The sequence below is a fragment of the Salmo trutta genome, unplaced genomic scaffold (assembly GCF_901001165.1).
Source record: "Salmo trutta unplaced genomic scaffold, fSalTru1.1, whole genome shotgun sequence".
In the NCBI taxonomy this organism is placed as follows: domain Eukaryota; kingdom Metazoa; phylum Chordata; class Actinopteri; order Salmoniformes; family Salmonidae; genus Salmo; species Salmo trutta.
Window position 1 is genome coordinate 22,501 of NW_021823431.1, and position 11,439 is coordinate 33,939.

The 11,439-nt window shown below is 39.8% G+C and overlaps 1 pseudogene; it reads left to right on the forward strand.

The window, feature by feature from the left end:
• The window catches only part of LOC115190928 (FH1/FH2 domain-containing protein 3-like), a 29,037-nt pseudogene extending 21,953 nt beyond the window's left edge, over positions 1 to 7,084 (forward strand).
• The last annotated feature ends 4,355 nt before the right edge of the window (positions 7,085 to 11,439 follow it).

Sequence of the window (11,439 nt, forward strand, 5' to 3'; positions counted from 1 at the left end):
TCCCAGGCAGGATGTGGTGCATGTTAGGCATGGTACTTATGCATTGCATTAAAAAGGTAGTTAACTATTTTGAAGATCCGTATAAAAAAATTATCCGAACGGTTTTTAAATGGATTTTTTTGCTGATAATTTAGAAACGTCCAGGATGGCTTGCATTTTTTGGAGAATTTTCTAGCAATGCTAATTGAAAATAACTGTATTTGTGAATTATATTAGTGAATTGTATTAGTGAATTGTATTAGTGAATTGTACTAGTGAATTGTACTAGTGAATTATATTAGTGAATTATATTAGTGAATTGTATTAGTGAATTGTATTAGTTAATTGTATTAGTTAATTATATTAGTGAATTATATTAGTGAATTGTATTAGTGAATTGTATTAGTGAATTGTACTAGTGAATTGTACTAGTGAATTGTATTAGTGAATTGTATTAGTTAATTGTATTAGTTAATTATATTAGTGAATTATATTAGTGAATTGTATTAGTGAATTGTATTAGTGAATTGTATTAGTGAATTTTATTAGTGAATTGTATTAGTGAATTGTATTAGTGAATTGTATTAGTAAATTGTATTAGTGAATTGTACTAGTGAATTGTACTAGTGAATTGTATTAGTTAATTATATTAGTGAATTATATTAGTGAATTGTATTAGTTAATTGTATTAGTGAATTGTATTAGTGAATTGTATTAGTGAATTATATTAGTGAATTGTATTAGTGAATTGTACTAGTGAATTGTACTAGTGAATTGTATTAGTTAATTGTATTAGTGAATTGTATTAGTGAATTGTACTAGTGAATTGTATTAGTGAATTATATTAGTGAATTGTATTAGTGAATTGTATTAGTGAATTGTACTAGTGAATTGTATTAGTGAATTGTATTAGTGAATTGTACTAGTGAATTGTATTAGTTAATTGTATTAGTGAATTGTATTAGTGAATTGTACTAGTGAATTGTATTAGTGAATTGTATTAGTGAATTGTATTAGTGAATTGTACTAGTGAATTGTATTAGTTAATTGTATTAGTGAATTGTATTAGTGAATTGTACTAGTGAATTGTATTAGTGAATTATATTAGTGAATTGTACTAGTGAATTGTATTAGTGAATTGTATTAGTGAATTGTATTAGTGAATTGTACTAGTGAATTGTACTAGTGAATTGTATTAGTTAATTGTATTAGTGAATTGTATTAGTGAATTGTACTAGTGAATTGTATTAGTGAATTATATTAGTGAATTGTATTAGTGAATTGTATTAGTGAATTGTATTAGTGAATTGTATTAGTGAATTGTACTAGTGAATTGTACTAGTGAATTATATTAGTGAATTATATTAGTGAATTGTATTAGTGAATTATATTAGTGAATTGTACTAGTGAATTATATTAGTGAATTGTACTAGTGAATTGTACTAGTGAATTGTATTAGTGAATTGTATTAGTGAATTGTACTAGTGAATTGTATTAGTTAATTATATTAGTGAATTATATTAGTGAATTGTATTAGTGAATTGTATTAGTGAATTGTATTAGTGAATTTTATTAGTGAATTGTATTAGTGAATTGTATTAGTGAATTGTATTAGTAAATTGTATTAGTGAATTGTACTAGTGAATTGTACTAGTGAATTGTATTAGTTAATTATATTAGTGAATTATATTAGTGAATTATATTAGTGAATTGTATTAGTTAATTGTATTAGTGAATTGTATTAGTGAATTGTATTAGTGAATTGTATTAGTGAATTGTACTAGTGAATTGTATTAGTTAATTGTATTAGTGAATTGTATTAGTGAATTGTACTAGTGAATTGTATTAGTGAATTATATTAGTGAATTGTATTAGTGAATTGTATTAGTGAATTGTATTAGTGAATTGTATTAGTGAATTGTACTAGTGAATTGTATTAGTGAATTGTATTAGTGAATTGTACTAGTGAATTGTATTAGTTAATTGTATTAGTGAATTGTATTAGTGAATTGTACTAGTGAATTGTATTAGTGAATTGTATTAGTGAATTGTATTAGTTGAATTGTACTAGTGAATTGTATTAGTTAATTGTATTAGTGAATTGTATTAGTGAATTGTACTAGTGCATTGTATTAGTGAATTATATTAGTGAATGTACTAGTGAATTGTATAGTGAATTGTATTAGTGAATTGTATTAGTGAATTGTACTAGTGAATTGTACTAGTGAATTGTATGAGTTAGTGAATTGTATTAGTGAATTGTATTAGTGAATTGTATTAGTGAATTGTACTAGTGAATTTGTATTAGTGAATTGTATTAGTGACTTATATAGTGAATTGTATTAGTGAATTATATTAGTGATTATATTAGGAATTGTATTAGTGAATTGTATATTGTGAATTATATTAGTGAATTGTATTAGTGAATTGTACTAGTGAATTTATTAGTTAATGTATTAGTGAATTGTATTAGTTGAATTGTACTAGTGAATTGTATTAGTGAATTGTATAGTGAATTGTATTAGTGAATTGTACTAGTGAATTGTATTAGTTAATTGTATTAGTGAATTGTATTAGTGAATTGTACTAGTGAATTGTATTAGTGAATTATATTAGTGAATTGTACTAGTGAATTGTATTAGTGAATTGTATTAGTGAATTGTATTAGTGAATTGTACTAGTGAATTGTACTAGTGAATTGTATTAGTTAATTGTATTAGTGAATTGTATTAGTGAATTGTACTAGTGAATTGTATTAGTGAATTATATTAGTGAATTGTATTAGTGAATTGTATTAGTGAATTGTATTAGTGAATTGTATTAGTGAATTGTACTAGTGAATTGTATTAGTGAATTATATTAGTGAATTGTATTAGTGAATTGTATTAGTGAATTGTATTAGTGAATTGTATTAGTGAATTGTACTAGTGAATTGTATTAGTGAATTGTATTAGTGAATTGTACTAGTGAATTGTATTAGTTAATTGTATTAGTGAATTGTATTAGTGAATTGTACTAGTGAATTGTATTAGTGAATTGTATTAGTGAATTGTATTAGTGAATTGTACTAGTGAATTGTATTAGTTAATTGTATTAGTGAATTGTATTAGTGAATTGTACTAGTGAATTGTATTAGTGAATTATATTAGTGAATTGTACTAGTGAATTGTATTAGTGAATTGTATTAGTGAATTGTATTAGTGAATTGTACTAGTGAATTGTACTGGATGTGGAATGCAGGGCTCTGCACTAACATGCCCTCTCCTCTAGGTTCCATGCGTTTCTGCTGTACCTGGGCCACCCAGCCTACGGTGTGAGGGAGATCAGTGTCCATCGGTTCAGTAAGATCCTCAGTGAGTTTGCTCTGGAGTACCGGACCACCCGCGACCGCGTCCTGCAGCAGAAACAGAAACGAGCCGACCACCGCGAACGCAACAAGACCCGCGGGAAGATGATCATGGACGTCAACGCGCCCGTGAGTACACACACGCACACGCACACACACACACGCACACGCACACACGCACACGCGCACACGCACGCACGCCGAAGAACCCTTTTGTTCTAGTAAGAACAGCTTTAGTAAGAGTTTTAAAACAGTCAAAAATCACAAAATCCATTTTGAACTAAAACACTAAATAAAAACCATAGATTATATACTAGTTGTTAAACTAAACACTAGATATAAACCATAGATTATATACTAGTTGTTAAACTAAACACTAGATATAAACCATAGATTATATACTAGTTGTTGTACTAATGTATAATAACATCATACGAGTGTTTGAAGACTCTAATTAAGACTTCTTAATCTTCTGATCTTCTCTGATCTTCTTCTCTGATCTTCTTCTCTGATCTTCTTCTCTGATCTTCTTCTCTGATCTTCTCTGATCTTCTTCTCTGATCTTCTCTAATCTTCTTCTCTGATCTTCTCTGATCTTCTTCTCTGATCTTCTCTAATCTTCTTCTCTGATCTTCTCTGATCTTCTTCTCTGATCTTCTTCTCTGATCTTCTTCTCTGATCTTCTTCTCTGATCTTCTTCTCTGATCTTCTCTGATCTTCTTCTCTGATCTTCTTCTCTGATCTTCTCTGATCTTCTTCTCTGATCTTCTTCTCTGATCTTCTCTGATCTTCTTCTCTGATCTTCTTCTCTGATCTCTGTAGAAATTGCTGATGAATACAGTATGTAATTGAGAACAAAATGTTGGAGGAAAATATGCAGGAAGTGTGTGTGTGTGTGTGTGTGTGTGTGTGTGTGTGTGTGTGTGTGTGTGTGTGTGTGTGTGTGTGTGTGTGTGTGTGAAGTGAACCCTGTAGTTGAAAGGTTAAAGGTTACTCTCAGTGTAAATCCAGAAAGGGTCACATATGGAGGATCCTCCTTCATTTCTCTGCTTGTTCTTCTCTTCTCTGTTTCTCTTCTCTCTCCATCTCTATCTCTTTCATTCTTCTCTGCTAATCTCTTCTTCGCTCTTTCCTCCTCCTCCTCCTCCCCCGTAGTCTGATGAAGAAGAGGAAATAGAGGTATCACTGTCTGATTCTGTGTGTGTGTCTTTGCACATGCATGAACGTGTGTCCACTGTCATGACTCTCCCTTCACTGACCTCCCCCACCCCTGTCTAATGTCTCTTTAACGTGTTCCTCTGTCAACCCTGGTCTGTGTGTTGTAGTCATCTATCTAACAACGATAGTACTGTTTTCATCAAGAAACACCTGTGAAGCTAGTTTTTATTCTGTACTGTTTGAGAGGTTTCATTTATTTATGTGTGGATTCTAACACTCTCTCTCTCTCTCTCTCTCTCTCTCTCTCTCTCTCTCTCTCTCTCTCTCTCTCTCTGTCTCTCTCTTCCACCCCAGTCTGCAGGGCAGAATGTTAGTGCCCCTGGTGGCGGGGTGGAGAGCTTGCAGCCTCAGGGTTTGGGCCATGCTGAGGATGCTGCAGAGCATGAATTCATGAAGGCAGTACTGAAGACCAGCCTTCAGGGCGGCGACAGAGAGACATCAGGGGTGCCGGGGCTACGCACACGTACCAGGTCACGGCCAGGCCGAGGGGGTGAGGGAGATCACACGCACGCACACACACACACGCACGCACACACACACACACGCACGCACACACAGACACACACACGCACGCACACACGCGCACGCACGCACACACAGACACACACACGCACGCACACACATACACACACGCACGCACGCACACACATACACACACACGCACGCACACACGCACAGGCAGGTACACATGATTATGTTCGTTAAACCTCTCACTCTCTCTCTCTCTACCCTCCCTTTATCTCTCTCTCTCTCTCTCTCCCTCCCTCCCTCCATCTCTCTCTCTACACCCTCCCTCCCTCCCTACCCTCCCTCCCTCCCTCCCTCCCTACCCTCCCTCCCTCCCTCCATCTCTCTCTCTCTCTCTCTCTCTCTCTCCCTACACTCCCTCCCTCCCTACCCTCCCTCCCTCCCTCCCTCCATCTCTCTCTCTCTCTCTCTCTCTCTCTCTCCCTACCCTCCCTCCCTCCTTACACTCCCTCCCTCCCTCCCTACCTACCCTCCCTCCCTCCCCCCTCCCTCCCTCCACCAGGTCGTGTACACCAGGCACCGATACCCCCGTCGTCGGTGGAGTCCCAGAGGTCAGGTGACGATGAGGCTGATGAGATCATGGATCGCATCGTGAGGTCAGCCACTCAGGGCCCCAGTCAGAGGGCAGTGCCCCGGGAGCGGAGGAGGTCACGAGCCAACCGCAAATCACGTATGTCCTCACTCACTCTTACTCACACCAGGAACCAATCATAAGACTCTGGCTGCACGACAACTTTTATTCTATCCTGTTAGTAGTAGTGCTGGGCTGGAACAAAAACCTGCTCACTGTGTAACTCTCTAGGATCAGTATAATGATACCTTGCTCTGTGTGTGTGTGTGTGTGTGTGTGTGTGTGTGTGTGTGTGTGTGTGTGTGTGTGTGTGTGTGTGTGTGTGTGTGTGTGTGTGTGTGTAGTGAGACGGACACTGAAGAGCGGTCTGACACCAGAAGAGGCCCTACTCCTCGGACTCTCCGACGCCTCCGAGATGCCGGTGTGACATCATCGCCCCCCGCCACGGCTCGACCCCTGATGACACAGGATTTGGAGCGCCATGGAAACGCCCCCCCCACCATGTCACGCCTTCACTTTGACCCCGCCCCCAGAACCCTCCGTCAGCCAATCAGTAGCCTTGTTAGTAGCTTATGTTGTACCGGTAGTGAATCACACTTTAGCTTCATGTGTCTGTGGTTGATAATGGCGTCTTTGTTGAGGTGTGTCTTCGGAAGCTCCTCAAGGGTGAGGGAACGAAGGAAAGAAAAGGGAGATCATTATTTTTTTGTTGTTGTTAGAAATTTTATTTTGTGGAAAAAGTCTCAACATGATGGAAGTTGGTTGAATTAGAATGAATCTTAACGTTTGTCATTTTCAACATGCCTCTTGATTGGAGACAGATTCATCACGTTTGATTTGTATTTATAGATGATTTTTGTTTATTTAACTGTTACAGCCTATAAATATGAAACAAAGAAAGGGAGAATTGATGTTGCTTGATGTCACAGTACCTACAGTAGGCCTATAACCTTTATTTTTTATTTTTTTTGAAAGTAAAGCTGTGAACTTCAGGGTTTAAGGACAGAGTAAAGTTTGACTGGTTTGTCCTCTCACAGTAAAGAATGGGGTCATGACCTGCGACAAAGGCGTCTGAGCGGGCGTGCTAAAGACTGACGATCATTCAATAACTATTTTGCTGTTAGTGATTCAATCATTTCTTTCTAATTACGTACACTACTACACGCCCTGCTTTTCGTAGTCTAATAGACGACAACAACAACACGATAAGCTTCTCAGCGAGCGGTTTCTTATAGCGTAGTGAGAAGCTACTGTGTGTCAGTGACCTTCACAGTGTATTCAGACCCTTTGACTTTTCCCACATTTTGTTACGTTACAGCCTTTATTCTAAAATTGATTAAATAACCTTTTTTTTCCTCATCAATCTACACACAAAACCCCCATAATGACAAAGTGAAAACAGGCTTTTCTTTGTTGGTAAATGTACTAAAATTTCAAAAAAATAAATACCTTATTTACATAAGTATTCAGACCCTTTGTTATGAGACTTGAAATTGAGCTCAGGGGCATCCTGTTTACCATTGATCATCCTTGAGATGTTTCTAAAACTTTATTGGAGTCCACCTGTGGTAAATTAAATTGATTGGACATGATTGTAAAGGCACACACCTGTCTATATAAGGTCCCACAGTTGACAGTGCATGTCAGAGCAAAAACCAAACCATGAGGTAGAAGGAATTGTCCGTAGAGCCATGAGACAGGATAGGTACAGATCTGGGGAATGGTAGCAAAACATTTCTGCAGCATTGAAGGTCCCCAAGAACACAGTGGCCTCCATCATTCTTAAATGCAAGAAGTTTGGAACCACCAAGACTTCCTAGAGCTGGCCGCCCGGCCAAACTGAGCAATCGGGGGAGAATGGCCTTGGTCAGGGAGGTGACCAAGAACCCAATGGTCACTCTGACAGAGCTCCAGAGTTCCTCTATGGAGATGGGAGAAACTTCCAGAAGGACAACCATCTCTGCAACATTCCACCAATCAGGCCTTTATGGTAGAGTGGCCAGACAGAATCCACTCGTCAGTAAAAGGCACATGACAGCCCACTTGGAGTTTGCTAAAAGACACCTAAAGGACTCAGACCATGAGAAACAAGATTCTCTGGCCTGAATGCAAAGCGTCACGTCTGGAGGAAACCTGGCACCATCCCTACGGTGAAGCAAGGTGGTGGCAGCATCATGCTGTCGGGATGTTTTTCAGCTGCAAGGACTGGGAGACAAGTCAGGATCGAGGGAAAGATGAACGGAGCAAAGTACAGAGAGATCATTGATGAAAACCTGCTACAGAGCACTCAGGACCTCAGACTGGTTCACTTTCCGGCAGGAAAGTGGCTGTGTGTTTGGCTGTGTGTTTGACCCTAAGCACAGAGCCAAGACAATGCAGGAGTGGCTTCGGGACCAGACTCTGAATGTCTTTGAGTGGCCCAACCAGAGCCCGGACTTGAACCTGATCTAACATGTCTGGAGAAACCTGAAAATAGCTGTGCAGCGACGCTCCCCATCCAACCTGACAGAGCTTGAGAGGATCTGTAGAGAATAATGGGAGAAACTCCCCAAATACAGGTGTGCCAAGCTTGTAGCGTCATACCCAAGAAGACTCAAGGTTGTAATCGCTGTCTAAGGTGCTTCAACAAAGTACTGAGTAAAGGGTCTGAATACTTATGTAAATGTGATATTTTAGTTGTTGTTTTTTTTTATACATTTTAAACAATTTTGAAAAACCTGTTTTTGCTTTGACATTATGGGGTATTGTGTGTAGATTGATGAGAAGAAGAGAAGAAAAAAATAATATATATATATATATATATTAGAAAAAGGCTGTAACGTAACAAAATGTGGAAAAGGTCAAGGGGCCTGAATACTTTCCGAATGCACTGTATGTGTCAGGTCTGATATTTTTTGGTTTGTATATTTCTTACTCATTAGTTGCAAGGAAGGCTGTGTGTTTGGTGTGTACCATTTGTTTTACAGGTAGCCTACAGTACCTGCCTTTTTCTGAAATCTTTCTCGTCCTCATTCTGCCTCTGTTCGTACCTTCGCCCCAAAGTTATACCCGTTCCATTGACAGGGAAAACTCCTGGCCATATTACAGTACAGACGGTTCTAGCCTTCCTCTACGCCACGTCACTCCCATCTGAAATATCTATGTCACTGTGTTACGTTATTTCTTATTAAGTTATAGTTTAAGGTAGAGAAGTTGTCTCATGAGGATTTTCATTGATGTTGTTGTACTTTTTTTCTTCATTTAAACAAAAATGGTTTTACTTCACTGTGTAATTGTTTAATTTATACAGATATTCACAGCCTTTACAACAACAAACATAATGTGATTGACTGGATAGAGAACCAACCCAACCCTGTTAGAATTCCATGCTAAATCCTAGGTGTTACCTCTGGGAGCTAGACTTCAGGTCCCAGACACAGCTTCATCCCTGGAGCATGGTTCATCAACAGGACAGCTACCATATAACTGTCTTTCTTTTATCGTCAGTCCCTTCCAAGGATTCATCGTTCCTGTGTGAAGTCCTGTAACTCAGTCCTGTAACTCAGTCCTGTAACTCAGTCCTGTAACTCAGTCCTGTAACTCAGTCCTGTAACTCAGTCCTGTAACTCAGTCCTGTAACTCAGTCCTGGAACTCAGTCCTGGAACTCAGTCTGGAACTCAGTCTGTAACTCAGTCCTGTAACTCAGTCTGTAACTCAGTCCTGTAACTCAGTCCTGTAACTCAGTCTGTAACTCAGTCCTGTAACTCAGTCCTGTAACTCAGTCCTGTAACTCAGTCCTGTAACTCAGTCTGTAACTCAGTCCTGTAACTCAGTCCTGGAACTCAGTCCTGGAACTCAGTCCTGGAACTCAGTCTGGAACTCAGTCCTGGAACTCAGTCTGGAACTCAGTCCTGGAACTCAGTCTGTAACTCAGTCCTGTAACTCAGTCCTGGAACTCAATCTGGAACTCAGTCTGGAACTCAGTCTGGAACTCAGTCCTGTAACTCAGTCCTGTAACTCAGTCTGGAACTCAGTCCTGTAACTCAGTCTGGAACTCAGTCCTGTAACTCAGTCTGGAACTCAGTCCTGTAACTCAGTCCTGTAACTCAGTCTGGAACTCAGTCCTGTAACTCAGTCTGGAACTCAGTCCTGTAACTCAGTCCTGTAACTCAGTCCTGTAACTCAGTCTGGAACTCAGTCTGTAACTCAGTCCTGTAACTCAGTCCTGTAACTCAGTCTGGAACTCAGTCTGGAACTCAGTCTGGAACTCAGTCTGGAACTCAGTCCTGTAACTCAGTCCTGTAACTCAGTCCTGGAACTCAGTCCTGGAACTCAGTCTGGAACTCAGTCTGGAACTCAGTCCTGTAACTCAGTCCTGTAACTCAGTCTGTAACTCAGTCTGTAACTCAGTCTGTAACTCAGTCTGTAACTCAGTCCTGTAACTCAGTCTGTAACTCAGTCTGTAACTCAGTCTGTAACTCAGTCTGTAACTCAGTTCTGGAACTCAGTCCTGGAACTCAGTCCTGGAACTCAGTCCTGGAACTCAGTCCTGTAACTCAGTCTGTAACTCAGTCCTGTAACTCAGTCCTGTAACTCAGTCCTGTAACTCAGTCTGGAACTCAGTCTGGAACTCAGTCCTGTAACCCAGTCTGTAACTCAGTCCTGTAACTCAGTCCTGTAACTCAGTCCTGTAACTCAGTCTGGAACTCAGTCCTGGAACTCAGTCTGGAACTCAGTCCTGTAACTCAGTCTGGAACTCAGTCTGGAACTCAGTCCTGTAACTCAGTCTGTAACTCAGTCCTGGAACCAGTCCTGTAACTCAGTCCTGGAACTCAGTCCTGGAACTCAGTCCTGGAACTAAGTCCTGGAACTCAGTCCTGGAACTCAGTCTGGAACTCAGTCCTGGAACTCAGTCCTGGAACTCAGTCCTGGAACTCAGTCCTGTAACTCAGTCTGTAACTCAGTCTGTATCTCAGTCCTGTAACTCAGTCCTGTAACTCAGTCCTGTAACTCAGTCTGTAACTCAGTCTGGAACTCAGTCCTGTAACTCAGTCTGTAACTCAGTCCTGTAACTCAGTCCTGTAACTCAGTCTGGAACTCAGTCCTGTAACTCAGTCTGTAACTCAGTCCTGTAACTCAGTCCTGTAACTCAGTCCTGGAACTCAGTCTGGAACTCAGTCCTGTAACTCAGTCCTGTAACTCAGTCTGGAACTCAGTCTGGAACTCAGTCCTGGAACTCAGTCCTGTAACTCAGTCTGGAACTCAGTCCTGTAACTCAGTCTGTAACTCAGTCCTGTAACTCAGTCCTGTAACTCAGTCGGAACTCAGTCCTGGAACTCAGTCTGGAACTCAGTCCTGTAACTCAGTCCTGTAACTCAGTCTGGAACTCAGTCTGGAACTCAGTCCTGTAACTCAGTCTGTAACTCAGTCCTGTAACTCAGTCTGTAACTCAGTCCTGTAACTCAGTCCTGTAACTCAGTCTGGAACTCAGTCTGGAACTCAGTCCTGTAACTCAGTCTGTAACTCAGTCCTGTAACTCAGTCTGTAACTCAGTCCTGTAACTCAGTCCTGTAACTCAGTCTGGAACTCAGTCTGGAACTCAGTCCTGTAACTCAGTCTGTAACTCAGTCCTGGAACTCAGTCCTGTAACTCAGTCCTGTAACTCAGTCCTGTAACTCAGTCTGTAACTCAGTCCTGTAACTCAGTCTGTAACTCAGTCTGTAACTCAGTCTGTAACTCAGTCCTGTAACTCAGTCTGTAACTCAGTCTGTAACTCAGTCTGTAACTCAGTATGTAAGGCGGCAAATTGAAGCTTGA